The 20,836-nt window shown below is 36.1% G+C and overlaps 1 protein-coding gene across 1 annotated transcript in view; it reads left to right on the forward strand.

Moving 5' to 3' along the window:
• CNTLN (centlein) overlaps positions 1 to 20,836 on the forward strand; it is a 427,039-nt gene that overhangs the window by 227,532 nt on the left and 178,671 nt on the right.

A 20,836-nucleotide genomic window follows, 5' to 3' on the forward strand; every position in this document is an offset into this window, starting at 1 on the left:
GGTCTAAGAATTTGGCAACAGGTGTGGCACTGAGCATCAACGTTTATTGAATTTTCTTAGCAAATAAATTATCATATCATTTTTGGCTCTATCCTCTTTATATAATACATATAAAACTACATTATAAACTATTTCACAAAATTGTAAGCCCTTTTAGAGAAAATATCATGTCAAACTTGAACTATGAACTCTAAAGTGTTGAATATTGTGCAACATATTCTGTGGATGCAGAATAAATATTTAATGCTGGTAATGGAATATCTGTCTTTGAAACTTTTCATAAATTTATTCATTCAAACATTTCTTGAGCTTCTCTCTACACGGCACTATGCTAGGTACTTTGGGGAATAGAAAGATGAAGAAGACATGGTCCTTGTCAATAAGAAGCTTATATTCTAGTAAAGATAATGGATATACTCCAGTGCAAAGGAGAAAAAGAAAGTTTAATAAGAGACTTAAAGTGTTACGGCTATTTAGGAAAGGAAAAAGATAATTTTAGGGTAGAAGAATCATGGAGAAAGTGACACTGACCTGATTCTTGAAAGATGGGCAATTCGTTGAATTCCACAAGCATTTACTAGGTGACTCCCTTGTGCCAGGAATATGACAGGCTGCAGGGATACAAAGACACAAATAAAACAGCCACTGACCTCAGGGACATTATATTACACTGAAGAAAGGAACAATGTGTTGATAAATAAATGAAAACATATACAAAATATATACCAAGTTATTGAGAGGGTACACCAATAACAAAGAGAATTAAGAAAGTCCTCTGGCAGAAGATGTACTTGAACTTAGCCTTGAAAGGAAGGAGGGTTTTTAAGAGGCAGAAATGAGGAGAGAGAATATTCTTGGAAAGGGGGATGACCTATGTAAAGTCACAGGGGTGGGGAAAGAAATACGTATAAGGAACAGTAAATAGGCCATGCGACTGAAAGATAATGTGTGTAAAGGGGAGTATATGTAATCAGCTCAGAAAAAGACCAGACTTTGAAAGTCTTTAAATTCCAAACAGAGGATCTTACATTTTATCCTAAGGGCCATCAGGAGCCACTAGACCTTGGAAAGGGGAGTGATTATGTTTAGACCATACTGCTTTAGGAATATAATTTGGTAGCTATGTGAATATGGATTCAAAAGAATGCAGGTTAAATGCAAGGAGATAAATTAAGAGACTATCACTGCAGTAGAGGGAAGAAAAGAAAAGGGCTTGAATTATGGTGTCTATGGTATGGTTGGAGAAAAGGAGAGGTTTGGAAGAAATGTAGAGGTAGAATCAGTAAGAACTGGCAATTGACTGAATATGGGATTGGAAAAAAAGAGTAAAGAATTATGGATGATTCCTCGTTTATGTATGTTCATATCTAGAAGAAAAAGACTGTCATCAACAGAAATAAGGAAGTGGTCACAAACAAATATCTCAAATATCCTATTCATGTGTTAGAAACTCCTGGTACTATTTTCTTTTTTTTTTTCTTTTTAGTGAGGCAGTTGGGGTTAAGTGACTTGCCCAGGGTCACACAGCTAGTAAGTGTTAACTGTCTGAGGTCGGATTTGAACTCAGGTACTCCTGACTCCAGGGCTGGTGCTCTATCCACTGCGCCACCTAGCTGCCTCCTGGTACTATTTTCTTAAAGCACACCTGTACCAGTAAAGTCTCTGTTGATTTAATTTCGGCTTCTTGGAAATCTGACTTTGTAACTTCATGTAAGTGGCCCACAGATGTTATGGTCTTTTTAAATTTTTTCTCATTTTTTTTTTTTTTAAAGTGAGGCAGTTGGGGTTAAGTGACTTGCAGATAGTCATACAGCTAGTAAGTGTCAAGTGTCTGAGGCCAGATTTGAACGCAGGTCCTCCTGAATCCAGGCCTGGTGCTTTATCCACTGCGTCACCTAGCTGCCCCCATGGTCTTTTTTTTTTTAAAGCCTAGAATGAGATAAAAATAAAGAGTTTCTAGATATGTGAAGTTTAAAAATGCTTCAGGCATGACTTCTATGAAGTGATTAGATGAAGAGCATGCAAGCTGCTACATTGGAGTTGACTACTTTTTTCACCTGAGTTTCTTTTTTTTCCATTTTACATCTGCATGATCTCTGACTGTTATTAAAGGACACAAAATAAATTATGCTTACTGTTGAAATGTTGATGATCACCCTCCCCCAGCCCTGACCGATTAATATTGTTGATGAATCTCGATGTCTACAAAATAATTTTACCTAAAAGTTATTATTTTAAAATATTTTATGAAATAGTGTCCTTTTTTGTAAATACTTTGGTAATTTTTCTTGTTTTAGTATGGTTTAAAAAAACCATACTGAACAGTTACTTAGCCAGTATCATAACTTTTGTGAACATTTTAGTCATTCTAATTTATGTTATTAAAATATGTATTTTGTAACACTTTAAAACTAGAGTGGAACTTTAATAAGGAATACTGCCTTAGTTGTCTTTAAAAGCAACAATCCACTTGGACATTGTAAAATCTTCCTAAAAAAGGTTCCTAAAGGTCTGAAGCCTTGAATAAATTAATTAGAGGGTAATATTATAATAAACATACTTATAAGTAATGGTTCTTAATAAAAACAGGATAATTATGGAATATAAATGATTCTTGAATTGTAATATTTTTTAGGTTTCAAACTATTTTAAATATAGGTTTACATTTTTAATATCTTTACATTTAGATGAATTTCTAATCAGTTTTATATAGATCAGATTTTTATATATTATTTTTCTTTCATTGACTTAATATCATTATTTCAGAAATATATTTAAAAGGCTGCTGCCCTCTTTCCAACCACCCTGTCATTCATTATTAACACCAAGTGTTCTTTGTACCCACCATCTATTTATATTGCTGTATGGGGCAACTTATTTGCTTAAATGTGGCATTTGGCAGACTTAAGCATTTCCATATAGTGAAGAACATTATTATGCAAACTGAATCATATCTCTGTTTTTCCCTTTTTACTAAGTTCATATCTTTCAGTAGAGCAGGTATTATGGGCCAGGCCTAACGTAGGCCAGTTCAGTGATTCAGGGTCAAGGTTTAAAATGCAAGAAAATGCCCATGGATACAAAATACAATAAAAACAAAAGATTAAAAAAACAGAACTTCTAAATTAAAAAGATATAAAATTGTACTTCATTTTGCTTCCTCACCAACCAGTCACTTTGGGCATATTTTCTGATGCTCTTATCTTCCAGGCTAGACCTTTTATAATTAAGGCCACAAAAATGGGGTGAGGAACTACTTTCTTAAAGGACCAGTCTGTTTCACCTGCTCTTCTAGCCTCTGCTAGAGTAGGGCAATGGACTGGGCTAACTAGATGTTCTTTTTTTGTCATTTTGTTTTTAAAATATTTGCTTTGGTTTTCATGTCACCTGCATTCACTTCCCATCTCCCTCCTAGAGAACTTTCCTTTATAATAAAAAATAAAAAAAGGTGGAGGGAGTACAACCAAACTAACACAATGAAAAAGTCTGACTTTATATGTAGAGTTTCATTCCCCTAGATTCCGCGCCCCCCCCCCCCCCCCCCCCCCGGCACTTCTACAAAGCAGTAGAAGAGAGGGAAGGAACATTTTTACATCTATTCTTAACTTAGCCATTATTCAGTTTAAAATATTTTGTTGTTCTTTCCATTTACATGAATGTAGTCATAATGTGTCTTGTTTTCATGAGGCTGCTTATTTCACTGTACATCAGTTCATATGTCTTCCTGTTCTTTTCTGGATTATTTATATTCATGATTCCTTTTAGCATAACATTAGGGTTCTGTTTCACTTGTGTGCCACAGTTTGTTTAGCCATTCCCAAATCCATGGGCATCTATTTTATTTCCAATCTTTGTTATTACAAATAGTGCTACTGGAAATATTTTGTTTATAATTTTTATCATTGACTTCCTTAGGGCTTATGACCAGCATGAGTATCTCTGGATCAAAGGCCTTGGCATTTTAATGACTTTCTTTGCGTAACAAATTGCTTCATGGAATGGTTGGATCAAACAGCTCCACCAACCATGTGCCTGCTTTCCCACTCTACCCCCACAACATTGACTGTTCTCTCTTTTGATTTCTTTGCCAATTTTCTGATTGTCAGATGAAATTTCAGAGTTCTTCTGATTTCTATTATTGTTATTATTATTATTATTATTATTTACAGGGCAATAAGGGTTAAGTGACTTGCCCAGGGTCACACAGCTAGTAAGTGTCAAGTGTCTGAGGCCGGATTTGAACTCAGGTCCTCCTGAATCCAGGGCCGGTGCTTTATCTACTGTGCCACCTAACTGCCTCCCTGTTTCTCTTATTATTAATTGTTTTTATGTTCCTATTTATTTATGAAGCAGCTGGAAATAATAGAGAGTTAGTTTTGAAGTCTGGAAAATGTGGATTCAAATCCTGTCTTAGAAACACACTAGCTGGGTGATCTTGGACAAGTGACTTTACTTAGTTCTCTCGGCAACTAAAACTATTAGTTGTACAGGTGCTGATCTACATTGGTAGAATTTCCTTATGCAGGAGTTTCCTATAGCATTGAAATTACAGGTCAAGTTCCTGTCATCTGTTTTATTTAGCAAATCTACAAGTTATCTCCTCCATTAGAATATAAGCTTCTTGAGAACAGGGAATGTTTTTACTTTTTCTTTGTATCCCTGGTGTTTAGCATAGTGCCTGACATATAGTAAACACTTAAGAAATGCTTGTTGATTATAGATTGTTTAACTGATTGGAATAAATGCTTCTCAAAAGAACTTCAAACCATCAATACTGAGAAGTAGTTGAGAACTTTAGTGCTAACTCTTTGATTTTCTTACTCCAGCCAGAGCTGCCTTCTCACCTCTTTCTGTATTTTCCTTTAAAGTTCTAGCCATTTCCAAATCATCCCATATTTTTCTCTTGAAATACTAAACTGGTGATTTCTTTTTCTCTACTTTTCTAAAATGGAAGACCACAATTAATTTTAAACAGAAGTACATACAGTTGAGCATTTTGAGGAAAAAAATGATTTTGAATCTAAGTCTCCTTATACGGTACTTAAAAAAAATGTAGCCAATGTATATGACCTTGTCCTAGAGAATGGCATTATTTTCTCATGATATGCTAAATTTACCCTTAAGATGGGATTTTAACATTGAGCTAGGAAGAAAATGCTGAGGTATGGGAATTGTTTAAACATTAGTAAATATTCTTTCTTTGGTAACTTTTAGTTATACCTTGCTTTTAGGTTATACAATTTTATGTTTAGATATATTATCTTTTGTCTATTTGTTTAAGTTTCCTATAGCAATAACTATTATCCATACTTGTAGCCAAGGGCCAGTTTATATTGAACAGTGCTGATTTTTGGAATATATAACACAGTCCTTTTAAATTTCTCTAAGTTGAAACATAAGAAATGTAGCATAATCCTAGTTATGTTATATAAATTATGATAGAATCTATTTATAACTGTAAGGCTTTTCACTAAATCCATTCACTAAGTAGAAGCTCATTATTATAGTAATTGCAGGTTGCACATCATGAAATAAATCATTAAAAACATCGCTCCACATTGCTATGAATAGACTTTGTATTTATTAGAAGTAAAATTGACCCTTTTAAGATAACTGAAGATTACTCAACAACATCTGCTGTAGAAGATAAAGAAATAAATCCTATGAACCATTGGACAAGCTCTTCCAAATAAGTCAACTTATATTTTCATACTCATTAATTTTAATGGTGGCATTAGGGCAGATAGTAAAAAGTATGTTGGAAAATATAGTTCAGGATTAAAAAATGAAAGCCTTATTTCCCACCTGCTACTTTCTTGGCCTTCATGATCTCCAGAAATGTATCATATTGTAAGATGAAATCAACTCTGTAGCTCATATCTCCTCAAACGATTTTCCAACCCTGCTGCCAGACTTCATCATGCCCTTACCAACAGGTACCCTTCCCCCACACCTTTTCAGCTACTTTTTATGTGTTGTCTTCCCCTATTAGATTGTGAATTCCATCAGGGTAGGAATCAAATGAGATAACAATTATAAAGTTTTAGCACAGTGACTGACGTATCATAAACATTATATCATAACCACTATTGTTATTATTTTGATGATTATGATGTGATTTTTGTGACACATTAGTGTGATGTGTTTATGGGGTTCCAAAATCCTTGAATTGAAGAATTCCATAAAAGTTGTATTTATTTTTATTCTGAGAAGTAATTGTCGGTCTGTATGCTTCTTGTAGTCAGCTGATCTTACTTTTACATCAGTTATTGTCTTTCATATTTTATTGTTTTTTTATATTTCTTTTCATAGACTCATATCTCAATACACTAAAATCCTATAATTTATTAAGCTATTGTCCAGTGATTGAACATATAGATTGCTTCTAGTTTTTCTTTTTTATATTACAACTAAAGGAGCTACAAATTTTTATTTTAAAAATATAAGGACTTTTTTTCTTTTCAATAATATTTTGAGATTCTGTCTCAGTAATAAAATCTTTGAGGCCAAGAATTTAATCTCTAAAAAATTTGTATCTATATAAGATTCTGTCAACATGATGAAGTTATAAAACCCTTCTTTGACAGTCTGAAAGAATGCTTCAACCCTAAGTGACCTTAGAGGTGCTGTCAGTCGACCACCCAGGTTTGAGGTTGAGAAAATTGGGGTTCAGACAGATGAAGAGATTTATTTGACTCAGGAGTGGCATTGTGGAGAGAGCCCTGAGTTTGGGTCCAGCTTTGCTGGGTGATTCTGCCCATCTGACACTGGCTAAGTAATAGAGTTGGACTTGATGTTCTCTTAACACCCCTTCCAACTCTAAATCTATAATCCTACTGTACTGTTTACTTTATGACAAATCATAGAAGTAAATTCAGGAGACATATCCTGGCCACTCTAAGTAGCAAAACCCCTCACAATGAGGCAGTTCAGTGGATAAGAGCACTGGGTCCACACTCAGGAAGATTTGAATTCAGATCTAGTGCTGGACATTTACTAGCTGTTGGACCCCTGAAAGTTACTTCACATCCTCCTGCCTCAGTTTCCCCAATTAGAAAATGGGGATAATAAAAATACCTACCTTCCAGGGTTGTTTCAAAGATCAGAATAAATGATATTTGTAAAGCATTTAGCATCGTGTCTGAAATGTTCAGTTGTATATATATTTTCTTCTTTCTTAATATAAATTCTGATCTTTGATCTGACAAATCAGTGGTCAGTCTGTACACTGACAGGGATGTTGTTGTTCAGACATTTTTTGTCATGTCCAACTCTTTGTGACCCCATTTGGGGTTTACTTGGCAAAGATACTGGAGTTATATGTCATTTCCTTCTCCAGTGGATTAAGATAAACAGGTGTGATGGGTAAAACTAAATATGTGTGGTCACCTTACCTGTACCCAGTGTGGGGAAAGCTAGCTAGGATTTACTTATAAATTAGAAGCTTAAGAAACAGTTTAGGCATTAAGCATTTATTAAAGTATATTAGAGGTTAGCAAAGAGAGAACAAGTATCTCTGAAAGAATAGGAAAACCTAAATACCCTAGAGGAGAGATCAGAGTTCAACCTGGCCTGGTTCTTCTCCCACCACCACGAGGTTCCAATCACCAACTGACAAAACGGATAGCCTTACACACTGCTTCAAGCTGATTTGTTGAGGGTGGTCTCATGTTGATGTGAAGTAACTTCCGGACCCTGAGTCAACCTTAGAAGGGTCAACCCATGCTCTCTCAGCAGGGGACCCCTGGTAATAATATTCTCACACAGGTAAAGTGACTTACTCAGGTAGTAAGTGTCTGAGGCTAGATTTGCACTCAGGTCTTCCTGCCTCAGGCCCATTGCTCCATATACTGAGCCATTTAGACAGTAGATACTTAATAAATGTTTGTTTCCTTCCAAAGTTATTGAAATTCTGATATTCAAGAAATAAGGGGGTACTGGTCTTAGCCTGTTAACATAAAAGGATATAAACAGGTACTTCTCAAACTAAGAAAAGCACACTGTCAACAACCATATGAAAAAGTACTCCGCATAGTAATAATTAAAGAAATGTAAATTAAAGAACCTCTCTGAGGTTCCACCTCATATTCACTAAGATGATAAAAAGAATGAAATGTGATAATTGTTGAAAGAACTATAAGAATAAGAAGAGTAATGCATTGGTGGTTAATCTCTAAAGTGGTTCAGTCATTATGGAAAGCAGTTTAGAAATATATCCTAAATTCACTAAATTCTGTTTACTCTTTAACCCAGTGATACCACTACTAGGTTTATATAGCAGAGACATCAAAGGGAGAAAAAAACCCCATATGTACAAAACCCCTTGTAGTAGTAATTTCTATTGTAGCAAAGAACTTGGAAAAAAAAAGTGGCTTCCTATCAATTAGAGAAGTTGGAAAAAAGAGAGATGTTGAAAGAAAATTTGGGAGACTTATATGAAGCAATATAGAATGAAGTGAGCAGAACCAGGAGAACAATTTGATCTATGGCTACAAAACTATAAAGATGAGTAATTATGAAAGACTTAAAAACTTTAATCAACACAATGAATTCTCCCTACCTATTCACAAAGCTGTACATAGTAGGGAAAAAACCAAACTGTACATAACAAAAGTTAATAGTATTAAATAAATCTCCTTTTTTAAGCTTTTCTTTATATGTTGAAATATTCACATTTGTTGATTTTATTTTTATAATAAAAATTAAAAAATAAAACATCTTTCAATAACTGTTGCAAGTAACAAGTTCTTACAAATAATCAGACTCACAGCAGAGTATGAATGAAGACTTTTTGTTACATTCTCATGAGAATGGGCACCCTGGAGCATGCTCATCTGAGTGAAACCACAGATAGATTTATATTCCTACTCAGCGCATAAGGTCCCTCCCCCTCCTTTTTCCAATTGGATGGGGGAATGGGAGGTTCACAGTCTTCCTGTAAATTCTACCTATATAGCCTCTTAGTATGTTCCCCCCCTTTACATATTCCTTCATATATCGTGTGCTTATGAAATGGTGGCAGTTTCCACCTTTGGGGCATTGGCAGCTAATATTTATGAACTTTTTAATACTGATTTAGCATTTGCAGTAGCAACTGGGTTCGCCAAAAGTTCAAACTTGCCCACCTTGTTGGCTTGGACCAGTACCAACTGGTTCTAGCTAGCTAACAACCCATCCCCTCTCTTGTTCCTGTTTTCCTTATCTTTGAGAAAAGCTACACTTCAGTATTTTCTCTTAATAATGAATTTAAATAGTTAATTTTAATTTAAACAAATTTTATTTATTTAATAATTTATTATTAATGATTTATATATATGTCTATATATATGTTAGAAACTAATTTAAGTAATTAGCTTTCAAAAGAATGAGTTTCATTTATATAGAGATCATTTATAGGATTAGGAAATTAAGAAATACCATTTTACATTTAAATAAGGAAAATCCATTTTAATCCAGATCTAGCTTCTATTCCTTTTTTTATTTAGAGTTTTTATTTTCCCAAATTACATGTAAAAACAAATTTTGACATCAGCTTTTTAAAACTTTGTATTCCAAATTCTCTTCCTCCCTCCTTCCCCGCCACCCCCATAAGAACTCAAGCAATTCAATAATATAAGTTATACATGAGTAGTCATGCAAAACATTTCCATATTAGCCAGGTTGTGAAAGAAAACAGAGAAAAACAAAACTTCAGATAAAGGAACTAACAAAAAAATTATGCTTCAATCTGTATTCAGATACCATCAGTTCTTTCTCTATCGACGGATTAGCTAGATTACTCTACCCAATTGAGTATGTATGTCATGCCCCCTTTGAGCCAATTCTGATGAGAGTAAGGATCACTCAGTCCCCTGCACCCCCCATCTTCCTCTCCACTTCATAAGCTTTTTCTTGCTTCCCTTTCTCCCAGTGCATTCCTCTCTTACCCCTTAAATTTACTATTTTAAAGATATCATTCCTTTATATTCAACTCACACCTATGCCCTCTGTCTAAATATACTCCATACATGTGCCCTAATAATGAGAAAGTTCTTATGAGTCACAAATATCTTCTCATGTAGGAATGTAAAGAGTTTAACCTTTTAATATCTCTCATGATTTCTTTTTCCTGATTACCTTTTTATGCTTCTCTAGGTTCTTGTATTTGAAAGTCAAATTTTCTATTAGGCTCAGGCCTTTTCATTCTGTATGCCTGAAATTCCTCTCTTTCATTGAATTCTCATTTTCCCCTGAAAGATTATACTCAGTTTTTCTGGAAGGTGATTCTTGGTTGTAATCCCAATTTGTTTGCCCTCTGGAATATCATATTCCAAGCCGTCTGATCCTTTAGTGTAGAAGCTCCTAGATCTTGTGTTATCCTAACTGTGGCTTCACCATACTTGAACTGTTTCTTTCTGGCTGCTTGCAATATTTTCTCCTTGACCTGGGAGTTCTGGAATTTGGCTATAATATTCCTGGAGGTTTTCAGAGAGCTTTTGTATCTACTTTTCCATTTGGCTTTTCAAGCTATTGACTTTTTTTTTTCCTATCCCTCCTGCATCACTCTCATTTCTCCTTCCATTTTTTCCTCTACCTCACTTACCTTATCTTCAAAGTCCTTTTTGAGCTCTTCCATGACCTGAAACCAATTCATATTTTTCTTGGAAGCTTTGGATGTAGGAACTTTGACTTTGTTATCTTCTTCTGAGGATTTTTTTATCTTCTTTGTCACCAAAGAAACTTTCTAGTGTCTGCATTTTGATTTCTGTCTGCTTATTTTGCCAGCCTGTTTCTTGACTTTTAACTCTTTTTTTTTTTTTGGTGGGGTAATGGGGGTTAAGTGACTTGTCCAGGGTCACACAGCTAGTAAGTGTCAAGTGTCTGAGGTCAGATTTGAACTCATGTCCTCCTGAATCCAGGACTGGTGCTTTATCCACTGTGCCACCTAGCTGTCCCTTTTAACTCCTTCTTAAAGTGGGGCATTGCTTCCAGGGAACACTGTGCCAAGCTTCAGGGGGTCCCAGATGGTAAGATTTAAGGAGAGGCATCTTCTGCACTTCCCTGGCTTGTGTTCTGGTATGTAAGTAATCACAGGTTTGCTTGCTGTTTAACCTGGGAACAGATTTCTGTTTCACTGTGGTTGTAAGCTCCGGTATGCCTGTGGCCCCTCCCCCCAACCTCCACCTGGGCCGCCATTCAAGACTGCTTCCTGGTTCTGAGAATGGGCAACACAACAGAGTTCTACCTCAGCACCAGCAGAGACCCCTGCAATCTCCCCACAGCCAACCACTTAACCCCCTCATCTGTCTGTGAGCTGAGTACCAGAAGTAGCCATTGCCTCAGCTGATTCCAAGGCTCCAGAGGCCTGATTCTTTGGGGCTGGGGCTGGGTCTGTGTGGTGTGGCCTGGATCTGTACTCCGCTCTCATTCTGGTACTACAGATCTTTCCTGAGGACTTTCTAAGCTGTCTTTGGCTGAAAAATGATCTCACCCTATCCTTTTGTGGGTTCTTTTGCTCCAGGAATTGTTTTATCGAATTATTTGAAGGCATTTGGAGGGATTTGGGGGAGAGCTCCAAGGAGTCACTGCCTGTCCTCTGCTATTTTGGCTCCGCCCAGGAAGTCTCTCCCAGCTTCTAATCTTAATTCATCATAGTCCCCTGAATTGCAACTCTGCCATTTCTAAACAATTGGTGGGAAGTAAAAGGGCCACAGGGAAGCTGCATTTTAGCCCAGAAATTATCAGAGGAATTATTATCCACTACATATCTGAGGATTTGTTACTTATTCTATGTGTGATACTGGCAAATTAGTTTACACCTTTGGACTACTCATTTATAGTTCCTCTGGTTATTTGTAAAATAGGGGAGTTGGAATAGATCATTTTAAAGGTCTTTTCTAATTCTCAGTCCTATAATCCAGTAACCAGGTTTTTGGCTAATTAAATTTATAGAAGTTACTTAGAAGTAAGAATTGGAATTATATTTATACATGTATGCTATGTTTATAAGTGTTTAGGGCAGCTAGGTGGCTCAGTGGATAAAACACCGGCCCTGGATTCAGGAGGACCCGAGTTCAAATCCGGCCTCAGACACTTGACACTTACTAGCTGTGTGACCCTGGGCAAGTCACTTAACCCTCATTGTCCGCCCCCCTCCCCCCCCCCCAAAAAAAAGTGTTTAGAAACTCCAAGATTGTTTCAAAATTTTCTTCAGGACTCACAGTACTTAAGCAACAAAGCATAAATTTACTAAGTCTGAAAAAACTAATGAGCATCTACTTCAAATAATTTCATCTCAGGCCTATGTGTCTTCATCTCTAAATTATGAGACTGGTCTTCATTAAATGATTCTAAATTCCCTTCTAGCTTTAAAAGTTTATGGCCTTTTAAATTCTAACATGATTTACATAGACCAAACATCAATTTTAAGCTCCTTTTTCCTTTCCATCAACCCCATCCCCTATAGAATTTTACATTGAAAGTAAATACATTCCTCAACTCCCAGGTCTGTAAAATACAATTTTGGTAACAGGATTTTAAAAGTCTTTTATAAATTGGTAGTTTTTAATAAAACTGATAAAGAAGCTTTAGTTACAAATAAACTTTATTTTCTCAAAATTCTTTCAGCAAATGCAACCCATGATGGCTAATGCCTGTCAATAGTTGGCAAATCATGTTTGGCTTCTCTTAATACTTTTCACAACCAAATGTGTGGTCCCACTCATACCTTCTGTTCTTTGCAAGGGCTGTTACTAATATAATTAAAATTCTATTTTCTATGTTTGAAAATAATGTTTTCCCTCTTGTTTTGAGGTCTTGTTTTTTGAGTAAGTGTCTAATAATGAGGATAATAATATTTCAGTTTAATAAATACAATTCAACAAGTGCTTATTAAATGCCTACTTTATGCTTAACATAATGGAGACAAAAAGATTTAAATAATCCACCAATCACCTCCTGAAAGATATCAAAATTAAAATCTCCAGGAATATTATAGCCAAATTCCAGAACTCCCAGGTCAATCTAGTTACTGTATGGGGAGTACTTTATATGCATAAATAATTATTATACAAAACAAAAAAAATAACATTTATTGGGGGATTTGGGGTTTAAAAGTACATTTCATAACAGTTAAAAACCATGTGCTATGTAAGATCTTGTGAAAGACTGTTCTTTGATGGTTAGAAGAATCAAGGAAACTTCATAGCAGATCTGACATTTGAATTGGGTGTTGAAAGATTTTTAGGATTTTAAAAATAGGATTAATTTACTTTTTAAGTAGCAAGTTAAAAAATAAATCAGTCTGTCCTTGCTAAGAGGGCATGTTTCATTTTCATTCTTTTGGACTAGTGGTTTGTCGTGTTTTTTTCTATAATGTCATATGTTGACTAATTTGCATCAGTTCATAAAGGTTATTTCATTTTCCTCTGATAATTGTCCATCATTTCTTTTTTTAAAAAATGTACTAAACATTTTTATTTATAGTTTTGGCTTCCAGTTTTTATCCCTACTTCCCTCCCTCCCCTCCCTCTCCCCTGAGGCAGCAAGCAATCAGATATGGGTTATACATGTATGATTATGTAAAACATTACCATATTTGTCATTTTGTACAAGAAAACTTGATTGAAAGAATAAAAATGAAAGAAGGTGAAAAATAGCATGCTTCAATCTGTTCCATCAGTATCAGTTCTTTCTTTGGAGGTGGATAGTATGTTTCATCAATAGTCCTTTGGGGGGGCAGCTATGTGGCACAGTGGATAAAGCACTGGCCCTGGATTCAGGAGGACATGAGTTCAAATCTGGCCTCAGACACTTAACACTTACTAGCTGTGTGACCCTGGGCAAATCACTTAACCCCAGTTGCCTCACCAAAAAAAAAAAAAAATAGTCCTTTGGGATTGTCTTGGATCATTGCATTGATGAGAATAGTCGAGTCATTCACAGTTTTTCATCAAACAATGTGGCTTTCTCTGTGCACAATATTCTCTTGGTTCTGCATCATTTCTTATTGTACTATAATATTCCATTATGTTCATATTCTAACTTTTATTTAGCCATTCTCCAATAGGAGGCCGCCCACTTAATTTCCAATTTTTGGCTACCAGGAGAAAAAAACTTACATATATTTTTATACATGAACTAGGACAACAAGTGCTATGAAAGGAGGAACCAGTTCAAACCTTCCAGGGAAATATCAGGAGTACCAAGACCTGCTTGCTATCACCTAGATAGGTCCAACTCCTGCAAACCTATGCAGAGAGGAGCCATTGTGTAAAAACTGAATGTGCAGGCATTTATGTGGTGCAGTGAAAAGAGGACTGGACCTGGAGTCAGGCATACTTGAATTCAATTCTGGCCTCAGACATTTACTAGCTGGGTGACCCTAGTAAATGACTTAAATAAGTATGTAAGTGACTTAACTGCTCTCTGCCTTTGTTTTCTCATCTATAAAATAAGGGGTGGATAATAATAACACCTAGTTCCTAGGGTTGTTGTAAGAAGAAAATGATAAAATTTTGTATTTTATTTTAGAAAGTTTAAAGCACTACAATAATGATAGCTATTATCATTATTAAATATATTGTTGTTATTGAGCAGATCAAAATATCTACCTCGGAAGCCCAGTCAAATTGTCCAAGATGGTTCCTAGAAACCTGACTAGATGCATTTCATCCATTCCATCCATCATGGCTCAATCTTCCTGGTATTATGACTCAGTATGATGGTCTCTGTTGTTTGCAAATGTGTTTAGGGCTGTCCCTTGGACCTTTATCTTTAGAGCCTTATTGTTCTTATTCAGGCATAACCACTTACCCTCTAGGATTTAGACTAATCTTTTGACCCTGTGCATTCAGAATGACTTCTCCTATCAGTGATCCTGTAGCTTCACCAGCTCCATACCAAACTGGAGGCTATGTAGAATAATAGGAAGAGCACTGGACTTGGAATGAGAAGTAGTCTGTGGGTTTGGGTTCTTATCCTTACTGAATGATCTCAAGAAAGACATTTAACCTGTCTGAATTAACTTTACAATTGGTGTAAGTGATCTCTGAGGTCCCTTCTAGCTCTAGATGTATGTTTGATCCTTATTATTGTGACTTAAAATTGAGGCTGGGATCCTTAAGATGTGCTTTACTGATTTTTCAAAATTGAATAAACGAGCCCTCCAGTAATTCACCAATACCATGTTCTACCAGGGATTCATATATTCGTTTACTTCTATACCCATCCTCTTAGCAAATTCATTTCAGTTCAACAGCAGATATGTACTAAGTGCCTACTTTGTACAATAAAAGTGACTTAGTCTTGGGATGATAGAAGTAAAGCTAGAAAGAATCTCACAGGCCAACTAGTTTGGCTGTTCTCACTTTCCAGATGAATGAACTGAGTTCCAGGTTAAATAGATAATATAAGTACTAGAGGTTGAATCTGATCCTCAGTTGTCTAACTTTAGCACTAATGCTCTTTCCACTGTAATCTACAATTTCTAGTCTAATAAGGAAGGATACAATTTATACATAAACAAGTATGATATATGGTAGATTGGGAGAGGGGGGAAAAGAGCTAAGAAATTATTTAAGAAATGTGAAGATAGGGGGCAGCTAGGTGGTACAGTGGATAAAGCACTGGTCCTGGATTCAGGAAGACCTGAGTTCAAATCCAACCTCAGACACTTGACACTTACTAGCTGTGTGACCCAGGGCAAGTCACTTAACCCCAATTGCCTCACCAAAAATAAATAAATAAATTTTTTAAAATGAAGTAGAAAAGATTCCTTGGATAGCTGATAAAGTTGGTTAGCAATAAGAAGCTATTCAATTAGATGAATTGAATGCATCCCAAATAAAAAAAATATGTAGAAAAATCTGAAGAAAATTTTTCCAGGCTGGACTTGACAGGATGATGAAACTGGTAATCAGTTCTTTGTACAAAATAATATTTTCCTGAGATAATTGATTCAAAATTCTTCTGATGCTTTCAATATAAAAAGACTATTTTAACTGACTGATGAAACTACTCTTTCTGAAAATTAATATTTAACAGTTGGAATTAAGTGCGATAAAGAAAAGAGCCTGTTGCCTATTACAGACACTGACATTGGCATGATCAGAGAAAAAGTAGTTAAAAATATTGGTACCATAGCAAAGTTTGGTAGAAGCAAATTCTTAAACAAAACGATTGAGGGTCAAAGGGATGCTCAGTCAATTTTAGAGCTGTTTGGCTAGTTTTGTATTAGTTTCTATTCTGCCTTTCTTTATACATCAAAACTTAATTATTTACTGCACTTCTGGGATTTTGACTTCCATAAATTTTCTGTCACCACTCACCCAAGAGAAGGCACATTGAAACAATTCTAGCTTTACAGAAAAAGGAATTACCTTGAAACTTTCCTATATTCCTGTGTGGTGGTAAGACTGAAATTGTATAAGAGCCCATTGAAAAAGAAGCTAAGGAAAGAAATAGTATAGATGATGAAACTGCAGTTGAAGAGGACGAAGATAAAAAACCCAAAACAAAAAAAAAGGGGGAGACAACTATTTGGGATTGGTAGCTTGTGAATAATATCAAAGCATCAAAAGAAGTAGAAGGAGGTGAATTCAAAACTTTCTACATATTATTTTCAGATGAAAGTGTTTGCCATATAATAGGTACTTAATGCATATTGATTGATCGATTGATGATCCTATGATTTTTATCATCACTGCTGAAGAAGTAACCTTCAAGTCAATTTTGTTTGTTCTTATTTATGTTCCATGTGGATTATTTGACAAATATGGGTTAAAGAAAAGTCACTGCATTAAGATTTTTATATGTAGTGCTCTATATAATTATCCTAACTGACTTCTATGATATGATACAAAAGTACCTTAATTTTATTAAGGGGGTGGTGAATTCTGATGATTGTCCTCTGAGTATGTATTATGTAAGCAATAGAAATTGCTTAAGATGATTTAAAAGAAATCAGTTGATAAAACCTTAGACATGATTCAAAAGATTATTGAACAGAATATAATAAATCTTTTTGGAAAGAATTTTTCACTAATATTAAACTTGGAGTGATTAAAATCATTCCATAATTTCATGAGACATTTAGCTATCTTCTGTTGCAGAACTTTTATTTTCTTAATACAGTATATTATTTTTTCCTCTTATGTAAATACAATTTTTAACATTCATTTTTTACAAGATTTTGCATTCCAAACTTTCTCCCTCCCTCTCTCCCCTCTCTTCTCCCTAAGATGGTAAACAATTGGAAGTATATGATGTATTGGCTGTTATGTAAAACATTTCCATAGTAGTCATGTTGTGAAAGAAGAAATAGCACAAAAGGAAAAAAAAACTATGAAAAAATGAAGAAAGTGAAACTACCACAACTTGTTCAGCCATTCCTCAATTGATAGGCATCCCTTCAGTTTTCAATTCTTTGCCACCAGAAAAAGAGCTGCCATAAATATTTGTACATGTAGTTCCTTTCCCCTTTTTATGATCTCTTTGGAATACAGACTTAGTGTTGGTATTGCTGGTTCAAAGGGCATGCACAGTATCATTGCCCTTTGGGCATAATTGGGAATTGCTCTCCAGAATGATTGGATCAATTCACAACTCTACCAACAATGCATTAGTGTCCCAATTTTCCCATATCTTCTACAACATCTATCATTTCTTTTCTGTCATATTAGCCAATCTGATAGTTATGAGTTGATACCTCAGAGTTGTTTTAATTTTATTGCAGTGCTTTTGTTACGGATTTACAAAAAAAGAGTCTTGAACTTTCCTTCTTCGAGATGAATTTTGTTATTTTTCTTTCTTTTTTTTTTAGATTATCCTTTTGCCACTTAATTGCTATGGTACTGAACAACAAAATTATTTAGGTATTGTCACTTTTATTATTTTGACTCAGTCTACCCATAAGCAATGAACATTTCTGTAACTATTTTGGTCCATATTCATTTCTGTAAGGAGTGATTTGTAACTGCATTCACTTAGTTACCATGTATATCTTGGTAGATAGACATATAAACATTTTATACTTTCTATAGTTATTTTTAATGGAATTTCTTTCTCAATTCCATGTCTTTTTTGTTTTGTTTTTGTTTTTGTTTTTTTTTTGCAGGGCAGTGAGGGTTAAGTGACTTACCCAGGGTCACACAGCTAGTAAGTGTCAAGTGTCTGAGGCTGGGTTTGAACTCAGGTCCTCCTGAATCCAGGGCCAGTGCTTTATCCACTGTGCCACCTAGCTGCCCCTCAACTCCATGTCTTTTAAAATATAACCTCCTCCCTTGTACCTTCCATTACAGAACTGATTATGATTCATCTTTATTGGGCCTGGTCTGTAGGGTTTCCTACCTTTTTCTACATCAAAAGTGATAGAGAGATATGATCGCTCCAAAAAACATCTAAATAACGCCATAGGAAAATGCCTGGAGCAGCAAAACTCACAGAAGAATGTGCTGAAATCATCTTCTAACCAAGAACAGCTTGGAAGGTCAGAAAGAGGGAGCTGCTGTGCTAATACAGGAGTTGGGCCCAGCCCCACAGTCACCCTGACACAGATCCAGTCTCAGGAAGTCCTCACCAGAGAAGGAGACCCCCAGAGCCTCTGAATCAGCTGAAGCACCAGTGTCGTCTGGAACTAAGCTCACAGTCTGGTGAGTGGGCTGAGCCCTGGGCAGGGGAGAGACTACAGGGTTCTATGCTGGTGCTAAGGCAGAACTTGGATTTTACACCTGTGCTGAGAATAAGGAGGTAGGCTTGAGTAGAAGTGGCCCAGGTTGGGGAGGGGCACAGGCTCCTCAGAGCTGCCAACCACAACACACAAAGCTGGTTGACTAGCAAGTTGGTCTGGGGTCATCTAGGACCAGGAAACAGGCCAGGTGAGTGAAGAACCTGATCCTCCTTAAATCATACCACCTGAGACTTCTTAAGCTTGGGATACTGCAGCCTGGAAACAGTGCCCCACTTTAAGGAGCTAAAAGTCTAGTAAAAGAAAGGCAAGATGAGCTGACAGAGAAAGGTGAGGACCATAGAAAGTTTCTTCAGTAACAAGGAAGACCAAGGGGCACCCTCAGAGGAAGATGTCAACATCAGGGCCACTGTATCTAAAGCTTCCAAGAAAAATACGAATTGGTCTCAGGCCATAGAGGTGCTCAAAAAGGGCTTTGAAGATAAAATTAGAGAGGTAGAGGAAAAAATGGAAAGAGAAATGAGGGTGATGCAGGAAAGACATGAGGAAAAAGTCAACAGCTTGAAAAGTCAAATGGAAAAGGAGGTACAAAAGCTCTCTGATGAAAATAATTGCCGAAGAATTAAGATTGACCAAATGGAAGCCAGTGACTTTATGAGAAACCAAGACACAACAAAGCAAATCCAAATGAATAAAAAAATAGAGGGCAATGTGAAATATCTTCTGGGAAAAACTGCCAACCTGGAAAATAGGTTCAGGAGAGATAATTTGAAAATTATTGGTCTACCTGAAAACCATGATCAAGGAAAGAGCTTAGACACAATATCTTCCAAGATATTCTCAGGGAAAATTGCCCTGAAATTCTAGAAGAAGCAGCTAAAATAGAAATTGAAAGAATCCACCAATCACCTCCAGAAAGAGATCCCAAAAAGAAAACTCCTAGGAATATTATAGCCAAATTCCAGAGCTCTCAGGTCAAGGAGGAAATATTACAAGCTGCCAAAAAGAAAGAATTCAAGTACTGTGGAGCCCCAGTCAGGATAGCACAAGATCTAGCAGCTTCTATATTAAAGGACCGGAGGGCATGGAATATGATATTCCAAAGGGCAAAGGAAATGGGATTACAACCAAGAATCACCTACCCAGCAAAACTCAGCATTATTTTTTAGTGGAAAAAATGGGACTTTAATGTAAAAGAAGACTTTCAGATATTTGTGATGAAGAGACCTGAACTAAATGGCAAATTTGACTTTCAAATACAAGACCCTAGAGAACCATTAAAAAAATTGGAGCTGAGGGACATACCTGGGGTCATATAGTGGGTGACTGTCTTGTGTCTGAGGCCGGGTTTTGGCTGGGATCCCCCTGGGTCCAGGGGTAATGATTTGTCCACTGTGTCACTTAGCTAGATGATAACATCTTTAGAGTTAAATTGAGGGGAGAAGGGAATTCACTGGGGGAGGGGGAAGGGCAGAAGTGAAATCCTACATGAAAGTAACAGGAAAAGGCTTATGGAGTGGGGGAAGAGATGGGAGAGGAGCAGGACAGTAAATGAATTTTACACTCATCAGAAAAGGCTCAAAGACCTTAAACTCATCAGAGCTGCCTCTAGGAGGGACTAACAGACACACCCAACTGGGTGGAGTAATCTATTTAATCTGGGCAGTAAATGAGCCTAACACTCATCAAAATTGGCTCAAAGACTTCAATCTCATTAGAATTGGCTCAAGGAGGGAATAATGTACACACTCAATTGGGTGGAGTAATCTCTCTATAACCCTGCAGGAAAATAGGAGGGGAGGGGGATAAAGAGAGAGGGGTAAAAGAAGGAAGGGCAGAGTGGGGGAGGGGACAGACAGAAGCAAATCCCTTTTGAAGAGTGATAGGATGAAAGAAGATGGATAATAGAATACATATCATGGGGAAGGGAATAGGATGGAAGGGAAACATTTAACAATAGTAATCATGAAAAAGAGAAAAGGGAGAAAAATTGTACAAAAAATATTTATAGCAACTCTTGGTGGAGGCTAAGAATTGAGAATCAAGGGAATATCCATCAATTGAGGAATGATGGAAAAAGCTGTGTTATATGATTGTAGTGGAATGGACTTGTGCTACAGGAAATGACAAACAGGATGATCCCCGAAAAACCTTGAAAGACTAATGAACATC

Source organism: Dromiciops gliroides, chromosome 1, assembly GCF_019393635.1.
Source record: "Dromiciops gliroides isolate mDroGli1 chromosome 1, mDroGli1.pri, whole genome shotgun sequence".
Lineage (NCBI taxonomy): Eukaryota > Metazoa > Chordata > Mammalia > Microbiotheria > Microbiotheriidae > Dromiciops > Dromiciops gliroides.